Source organism: Megascapheus bottae, chromosome X (assembly GCF_031878675.1).
Source record: "Megascapheus bottae isolate mThoBot1 chromosome X, mThoBot2.hap1, whole genome shotgun sequence".
Taxonomy (NCBI): Eukaryota; Metazoa; Chordata; class Mammalia; order Rodentia; family Geomyidae; genus Megascapheus; species Megascapheus bottae.
The window spans coordinates 65,151,504-65,161,512 of record NC_143547.1 but is presented as its reverse complement, the minus strand read 5'-3'; the positions used below and the strand labels follow the sequence as shown (position 1 = coordinate 65,161,512).

The 10,009-nt window shown below is 36.9% G+C and overlaps 1 pseudogene; it reads left to right on the top strand.

Annotated features, from left to right (window-relative positions):
* Window positions 1–6,633: 6,633 nt before the first annotated feature.
* LOC150041201 (palmitoyltransferase ZDHHC6-like) lies at window positions 6,634–7,654 on the top strand (annotated as a pseudogene).
* Window positions 7,655–10,009: the final 2,355 nt, after the last annotated feature.

The following is a 10,009-nucleotide window of genomic DNA, read 5'->3' as shown; positions in this document are numbered from 1 at the left end:
GCTTTCCTGACCCTGAGAAAACATCTCCTTAATAGCAACAGCAATATCCATTGCTCTTTTAGCTGATAATATGTTCATTTTCAACATGATAAGTACAATTAGGTACATCACCAACTTGTGTTTCCCTTCATTAAAGCTATATATCTGATTTTTTTCTGCACATGACATTGAACATTTGCACTTAATTGCTAATAAAGTCAAATATTATTCTCTCGTGGATGGTCTATCAATATGCTGAAACTATCCTATCCTGTCTTCAACATACTCATTATCACCCTATGCTTCATTTGCTTTTATTTAAGATGGTTTTCCATATTAAATTTTTAATCAACTAACTTATATAAACAATTAGATAAAAAAGTGAATTTTTGTGCTGGCCCTAGGGCTTGAGCTCAGGACCTGGCCACTTTCCCTTAGCTTTGTGCTCAAGGCTAACATTATACCACTTGAGCCATGGCTCCACTTCCAACTTCTTTTGTGTGATTAATTGGAGATAAGAGCTCCATGGACTTTAAACTATTGTCCTCAGATCTCAGCTTCCTGACAAGCTAGAATTGTAGGCATGAGCCACCATGGCCATTTTAAAGCTTATTGAGAATTATAAAATTATTTTTCCATTATAAAATTTATATCCAAAGTCTGCATTATGGGAATGTCTTCACTGGACAGCTATGGACAATAATTTGCTTAAAGATTTACAGAATTATGTACCACTATAAACTACCAAGTTGGGAAATATCTTTATAGTAATTAGAATCTCAATACCACATATTCTCCTATGCTAACTAACGTATACATAAAAGTGACATGCAGTAAGTTTAATGACAAATCCAAACATATAAGGTAAAACTTCTCCATCTATGCTTAGTAATTTTTCAAGTGTTCACAATGCAAATGCTACAGGCTTTTCTAGGTCATTATGTATTATGTAAGATATCACTACTCTGACCCAATATGGTAGAGAAACAGTAGTTAAACAGATTGTCAAGGCAGGGTTATACTATGCTAGAATCCTTGAGGACATCACTTGCTATTTAGTCAATTCATAAGTACCTTAACATTACTTTATCGATGAAATTGCTTATTTCTCTGTAATACTTCCATCATAACAAGTAACTGCTATGAAAAATGTTTGATTTAAACTTACTGAGGTAGGTTATCAGAAATGAAATCTGATGCATGTATGAGATATACATATGTTTGTATAAAGGAAAATATTTTGCATGTAATGCATAAATGAACTATATTCATATTTATGAATATTATATTCATATTTAAAAATTAAGACAGAATTAATCAATTAGCCTTTTCTAATGTGATTAGAATTCTTTGTTAATATTGTAGTACTTGGTGGAGAAGATAACCAATAAAGACAAACTGAGAACCGAGATATTAACCCACAGACCTATCTCCACCTAATCTTTGATAAGGGAGCCAAAATAAAAATAGAATGGAAGAAAGATAGCCTTTTCAACAAGTGGTGCTGTCAGAACTGGTTAAGCACCTGCACAAAAATAAAGTTGAATCCTTCTTTGTCACCCTGATCCAGAATTAACTCCAAATAGATCAAAGACCTTGAGGTAAAAGCAAGTACATTGAAAAATATACAAGAAGGAAGAGGAGATACATTAGACCTCGTTGGCACAGGTCGAAACTTTCTTAATAAGGACCAAGAAACACAACAAATCAGAGAAAGTCTGGATAAGTGGGACTACATTAAACTGAAGAGCTTCTGTATGGCAAAGGACATAGCTAGCAAATAAACTACAAAACCTACAGAGTGGGAGGTCTTCACTAACCCTAGAACGGACAAAGGCCTCATATCTAAAATATATCAACAGCTCAAAAAATTGAATCACTCCAAAACTAATCTCCAAAGAAACAACCATCCCATGAAATGATGGGCCAAGACTTAAAGAGAGTCTTATTTGAAGAAGAAAAAAGAATGGCCTATAAACATATGAAGAAATGCTCAACATCTCTGGCCATAAAAGAAATGCAAATCAAAACAACTCTAAGATTCCACCTCACTCCAGTTAAAATGACCATCATCAAGAAATCTACTAACAGATGCTGAAGGAGATGTAGTGCAGAGGGATCACTACTACACTGTTGGTGGGAGTGCAAACTCCTTCAACCACTATGGAAAGGGGTATGGCAGTTCCTCAAAAGAATAAACATAGAGCTTCCCTATAAGCCAGCAATTACACTACTTGACATTTACCCAATTGTCCAGAAACAATGGCATACTAAATTCACCTGCACAATGATGTTCATTGCAGCACTATTTACCATGGCAAAGATATGGAAATAATCCAGATGCCCCTCAGTTGATGAGTGGATAAACAAGATGTGGTATTTATACACAATGGAATTCTATGCTGCTGTTAGAAAGAATGACATCACCTCATTTGTAAGGAAATGGAAAGACTTAGAAAAAAATCATATTAAGTAAGCCAGACTCAAAGGAACATAGGCTCAATAGTTTCCCTCATTTGTCATAATCAGTAGAAACCTTGGGCTCGCCTAGCAGAGATTTACAATAGAGCAAAACCTAGATACATAAGTCTATATAGTATGACGCTAAATGAAAGGACCTCCAAGGTATAGAAAAAAAAGCCATATAATGAGTGATTGTTGTCCTTAATATACTATTTTATCTTTCATCTCTTTTGCTGTCCCTTGGTGATCTCATATTGTTACAGTATTTCACCTTATTATCTGATATATTGGATATATGCATATCTGGTTATTTCAAGTCAGATATGAAAGGGGGGGAAACAAGATGAGGGGTGGGGGTGGGGCGAGGGAAATGGGGACCAAGAAATGAGAAAAGGTATCAATGTATGTGAAGTAATGTACCCTCTATTTGATGAATATAATGTAACCTTTCCATAAATTACAATAAAAATATACGGAAAAAAACAAATGGAGACAAAACTTTAGTAAAAATACAATAGTTTCAGGATGATTATCCCAAAACCTTGGCCATAACTGTTTCTCTATATGTGTACTAGAATTCATTATTAGCCTCAAAGAAAATACATGATGTTTAATTAGCATTTACTTAAAAAATTAATCTAAATAATACACTAAAAATAATGAATGAATGACACATAATTCCTAAAATTTGGGCACTTTGTAAGCAAATAAATGATTTACTTTTTTTGTGAGTTGTGGGACTTCAACTCAGCCTGGGTGCTGTCCCTGAGCTCTTCAGCTCAAGGCTACTGCCCTACCCTGGAGCCAAGCCCCACTTCCACTTAGCTGGGTGTTAATTGGAGATGAAAGTCTCAGGTCCTTTGTACCTGGGCTGGGTTTGAACCTTGATCCTCAGATCTCGGCCTTGTGAGTAGCTAGGATTACAGGTGTGAGCCATAATGCCCTGCTATGATTTAGTTTTTTGATGGTTGTTTTTGTCAGAAATTTTACTTATTTTTACTCGTATGAAACCTTCTGCTTTTTATATAATTAACATGCTTCTCAAATGCAAAAGACACATTTTAACTTCCATTTTCTAATATTTCTTAACAATAACATGTATTGGGATTTGGGAGGAAAGACTACATAACTATATGGATCTATTTTTGATGTATAATTTTATTTCAGAATTGTCACAAAACATAAACCAATGATATATGAAGTTCAATGAAATTTAAATTACATTTGGTTTTACGTGGGCCCTGGGGTTTGAACTCTAGGCTTGGTATTTTCTCTGAGGTCTTCAACTCAAGGTTAGCTCTATACCTTTTGAGCCACATGCCACTTTTGGTTTTCTGGCTCTTAATTGGTGATAAGAATTATATGGACTTTCTGGCCAGGGCTGGTTTAGAACTGCAATCTTCAGATCTCAGCCTCCTGAGAAGCTAGGATTACAGGCCTGAGTAACCAGCAACTGGCCATATTACTTTTTAATTCTTCAATTAGGCTCATTACATCAATATATGGTTAATGTCCCAAATATAAGTAAAACCTGTGCTAAAACATGTCAATGAATATTCTTAGTACACAATTTGTTCAAAACAAATGAGGATATGTGTCAAACTTCTTTTCAAACTTACACTTGCAATTTTTGTTTCATATTCATGAAAAGTTAAAAACTAACATCAGGAAATGATAAAATTCATTTCCAACAAGATACTTGAAGTACATGATTAATAAATGTTGCTACATGTGCATTAAATAATTTGATTTGTATAAAACTTTGATCTAAGAATGAAGTATCATTTCAGTAAAGATCTATAAAACTTACATTTCTAAAGCTATATATAATTGGGGCTTGGAGTTTGGCTTAGTGGTCGAGTGCTTGCCTAGCATGCACGAAGATCTGGGTTCGATTCCTCGCTATCGCATATATAGAAAAAAGCCAGAAGTGGTGCTGTGGCTCAAGTGGTAGAGCTCTAGCCTTGAGAAAGTCCAAGGATGTGCTCAGGCTCTAATCTCAAGCCCAGGACTGGCAATATACATACACATATATATATATATATATATATAATTTAAGCATCTTGAACAGATTCTAGTGCAGGGTGATATATAAGAAGTCAGCTTCAGTTTTCCACAGATATTTAACAAATTCTGCCAGGATCATATGTTGAAGAAGCTGTCTTACTTCCATTCTAATTATTTGGCACCCTTATTGAAGATTATGTGTCCATAGGTCTGTGGGGTGATTTCTGGTTCTTCAGTTCTATTACATTGTTCCTCATGCCTGTTCCTGTGCCAGTACCAAGATATTTTTTTACTATAGCTTTATAATATAATTTGAACTGTGGTATCAATATTCCTCTGGCACTGATTTTCTGTAAATATTGTTTTTTGCTTTATGAGGTCTTCATTATTCCATATGAAATTTTGGATTGCTTTCTGTATTTTATTATAGGATGACCTTGGGGTATTGATAGGTATTGCTTTGATTTTGTTGATAGCCTATGACAGTATTGCCATTTTCAAAATGCTAAGCCTACCAATCCATGAACACAGGAGTCTTTTCCACTTGCTTAGTTCTGCTTTAATTTCTTTTTTTAGGTTTAAAATCAGCTACCCTTAAAATTTTACAAAAAGAAATAAAACATATACTAGGGCTCCTTGGCACAGGTCGAAACATACTTAATATAGGCCCAGTAGTAGATTGTCTAATTTCTCTTGTTCTTTTTTTCTGTCTTAAATACATAGTTTATTATTGTAGAGGTGATATACAGAGGAATTACTATGACTTAAATCAGGTAGTGAGTAAATTTCTTCCTCTCTTTTCCTTTCTCCATTCTTCCCTCCCTCCCTCTCCATCCCATCTTTCTTCTTTTTGTCGTTCCTGGGGCATGATCTCAGGGCCTGGTTGCTGTCCCCAGAGCTTTTTTGCTCAAGACAAGTGCTCTACCACCTGAGGCACAATAGCCACTTATGACTTGTTTTGAGTAGTTTATTGGAAATAAGAGTCTCAGAGTTTCCTGCACGGGGATTGCTTCAAATCATGATTCTCAGATATCAGCCTCTTGTGCAGCCTGGATTACAGAAATGATCAATAGGCACTTGGCTTTTTAAACAATGCCATCACTTCTCTTGCTCTTTCCCAGGTTTTCCTCATATCCCCACCCACAAGATGTAGTGTTCATTTTCCCTACAGGGTCTAGTGAGTACCACTGCTCTCTTTGTTCACTGTTTGTTACATTTTATCTGTGCCCCCCTTTACCCTCTGAAAGATCTAGTTTCTTATCATGAATAATTCTCCTTGCATGATTTACATTTTAGTTTCTTTTTTGTGCCATTAGAAAATCCTTTGTGATTTACGCAAGGGTTTCAGTTACATTCATAAGGTGGTGAGTACGTTACTTCTTGAACATTGTTACACCTTCCCATGCTTTTCTCCAAGTTTCCTTCTCCTCTCCCCCCTCCCAGGCTGTTAAATTCATTTACAACGTGTATTGTCTCATGAATATCATTTTCTCACTGGTTCATCTTTCCTCCTTTGTCTCATTTTTTCCCCTTCCCCTCCCTAACTCAAATAAAAAAAATAAATGCATGGAGAGTGGCTATGAGGGCGCTGGTGGAGAGACCCCCGGCGGTCCTGGGAGTCCGGCATAGTACCCGGACTTACTTTTAGGCTTGAGGGTATCATGATGGAATTATTTAAGGAGGAGAAAAATCTGTTCCAGGTGAACCCAGGCAGCCCCAGAAATGCGATGGCCAAGGACTGGAATGCAGGCACCAAGGACTGGAATGAGGCTGAGTTTCAACCCAAGATCTGGATTCTCCTACCTAAGAGAGAACAAACAGTGAAAATTGAACAATCTGCATTAACGCATCACAACTAAAAACATGACAATTAAAGAACACATGGACTTGTGGCACATGGAAATGTGTACACAGAAAAAGGAAATTGTTAATCCTTTAGAAGTAGAAAGGCATTCTCTGCTAAAATGGGTAAATTCTGCACAGTGATGAAGTTTGAGAATCTCTAAGAATTAAAGAGACTCTGTCATTGGGGTCCTATTATTGCCCTCAATGTTATATCAATATGTTCTACCATGGCCATGATTCACTTTGTGTTGTGGTATTGTCCCTTACATACAACTGGAGGAAGTGTGAATTTCATCATATTGATAAACTGGACTGTTATGATTCTTTACAATTAATTCAATGCCATGGTTGTTGGTCCTGGCTTTGTCCCTTTGGGGTGGAAACCGGCAAATTACCAAGATAGCATGTACCTGAAGTATTGAAAAGCCTGCCAAGCATTCAAGGCACCGAGATCACATCACTGCAGAAAGTGTAACAGATGTGTGATGAAGATGAACCATCACTGTCCGTGGATCAACAACTATTGCGGTTACCAGAATCACACTTCTTTCACACTGTTTCTCCTTTTGGCCCCACTGGGTTATATCCATGCTGCTTTCATTTTTGTTATGACTATGTATGCACAGTTTTACAATCAGCTCTCCTTTGGGTGGAGCATTGTGAAGACTGATATGAGTGCAGCACAGAGAGATCCTCCCCCAATTTTTCCCTTTGGATTAACTGCATTTGCTGCCACCTTGTTTAACCTTGGGATTAGCTTTAGGAACAACCATAGCTATTGGGATGTCATTTTTATCCAGATGAAAATAATTCTCAGAAACAAAACTTCTATTGAGTCGTGGATTGAAGAGAAAACTAAAGATCGAATTCAGTATTACTAGCTGGATGAAACCTTTGTGTTTCCCTATGATATGGGAAGTATATAGAATAATATTAAACAGGTATTTACGTGGTCAGGGGTGCCTGAAGGAGATGGATTAGAATGGCCGATAAGAGAAGGATGTCAACAGTACAGCTTAACAATAGAACAGTTAAAACTAGAAGCAGACAAGAGAGGCAGAAGTGTTTGCTATAAGGCAATAGAGAATTACAGTGGTGCCTATTGTCCTTTGAACAGAGGAATCAAAGCTTTCTTCACAAAGCCTTGCACTGAAGAGCTTCACATCCTACTGCAGAAAGGGGAGTTCATTTTAGCCACAGAAGGTTACGATATTGGCTATATGGCGACAAAATTACTGATGGTCCCTTTACAGAAGGTGTATCAAGAATAAGAGGCTGGTTCCCCAGAAACTGTATGGAAAAATGTCCCTGTGATACTAAAATAGAGTCAGCGCGAGAAGGCGAGAAGAAAACCAGATAGCCACTGCTGGAATGTAATTAGTAATGATGGATGGAATTAGTAATGAAGTCCACTTCATTACTTGAAAATTATACATAATACTGAAGAATTATGCAATGAACCTACTCTGGTTAAGGTGTTCTATTACTCAAAGGTACCCTAGTGCCATGATTTCTTATTTTTATTACCATTTGGAAATGGAGAAGCCATTTGTTATATGCTTGGAACCTCTGCCCCTCTCTACCACCTTTTACTCCCTCGCCCCCCTCCAAATAAATATTTTCCTGGCACTAGTGGCTCATGCCTATAATCCTAGCTATTCAGGAGTCTGAGATCTTAGGATCATGGTTCAAAGCCAGCCTAAGCAGGAAGATCCATGAGACTGTTATCTCCAATGAACCACCAAAAACCCAGAAGTGGAGCTGCAGCTCAAGCAGTAGAATGCTATCTTTGAGGAGGAAAAAAAAAGCTCAGGAACAATTCCTAGTCCCTGATGTCAAGCTCCAGGACTGGTATCAAAAAGAAAAAAGAAAACATTTCTTTGTCCAGGTAAATGAATTACATTTTCTCTAAGGTTTTGCTTATTGCACATCACACCATGGACCTCACCTTGCAGATCAAGTCCCCAAGTCTCCCCCCTCCTTGGCAGGAGTATCTGCATGTAATACTGTCTGTCAATTATTATTTATTACCTAATACTGCAGAACTTAAAGTAAGATTCATGGAATCTCAAATTTGTTACCTGTCTTTTAATAATGCAGATTTTTGTCAAATCAAATAAAGACCAATGAATGTTCTATAGAAAAAATAAATGCACATACGATGCACCAAGTACCACAGTCAGGTAAGGCAAAAACAGGGGATTAACCATAAGCAGAAAAAAAAAGAGTAAGAAATAATTTCACGTAGTACACTAAAAACAACCACTACAAGGTGGGGAGTTTGGTCTAATGATAGAGTACTTGCCTAACATTCACAAAGAACTGGGTTTGATTCCTGGATATCATATACATAGAAAAAAGCTGGCAGTGGTGTTGTGGCTCAAGTGGTAGAGGTCTAGCCCTGAGAAAGCCCAAGGATAGTGCTCATACTCTGAGTTCAAGACCAAAGACTGGCAAAAAAGAAAATAACAATTACTACAAGGATATATTTCTTGTTTCCCTATCCTGAAGTTCATTTTGCTTAGCATCATTTTATATGGCTATACGTACATTGCTTTTCAGCTATTGTGGCTACAAGGAAAATCCTAGATAAATACTAATTATTACCAATAAGGGAAACTATGGAGTCTATGTTCCTTTGGATTGGGATTATTTGTCTTTTTTGTGCCAGTATTGGAGCTTGAACTTAGAGCCTGAGCGCTGTTGCTGGGCTTTCATCAGGGTTACAGCTCTATCACGTGAGTCACAGCACCACTTCTGGCTTTTCTTATGTATGTGATACCAAGGAATTGAACCCAGGTCTTGGTGCATGCTAGGCAAGCCCTCTACAACAAGGCTAAACTCCAGGCCCTTTACTTTTGTCATTTCTATTACTTTATTTCCTTCTGATGGTGATGGGGATCAAACTGTACCATATATTAGATAAACATTCTGTCCGTGAGCCATATGTAAATCTTTCTGTTGGTAGAAAATCATGTTTTTTATTACACAATTTATTAACATTGATATTTACATCATATTTCAAATGGCGTGTTTAACAAATAAGTATTCAAAAAGGGAATCTCGATATATAATTACTGGCACTTAGATTTTAGAACATAATCGAAATTAGGCTGAGGGTTTGTATGTCATAGATACATATTAATCGATGTAGTGAAACATTATGTCTATAGAGTCATAAGTTTTTATGATTATGTAGTTGTGTTTATATTTCCAACACCATGTCCATAGCATTGGGTAGGCAACTTATGAGTCCTCGTTCTTCTACAGTTTGGATCTAATAGCCACATATTATGGATACCATGTACCTTTTGTTCCTTTGCTCTTGACTTGTCTCACTCAACATGATTTGCTCTAGATTCATCTACTTCCCTGCAAATGGCATTAGTTTATCTTGTATGTTGGCTATGTAGAATTCCATTGTGTATATATACCACATTTTCTGTATCCAGTCATCTGTAGTAGGGCATCTGGGTTGTTTCCATCGACTGGATATTGTGAATAGTGCAGAGATTAAATTATCTGAGCAGGTGTCCTTATCATATCTTGGGTTATGATGTTCAGGGTAGTTGCCCCGAAGCAGTGTGGCAGAATCATAGGGAAAGTCAATTTTCAGTTCTTTAAGAAACCTCCACACTGCTATCCAGAGTGGCTGAATTAGTTTATAATCCCACCAGCAGTGCAATAGGGTTCCTTTTTCTTCACAACACCACAA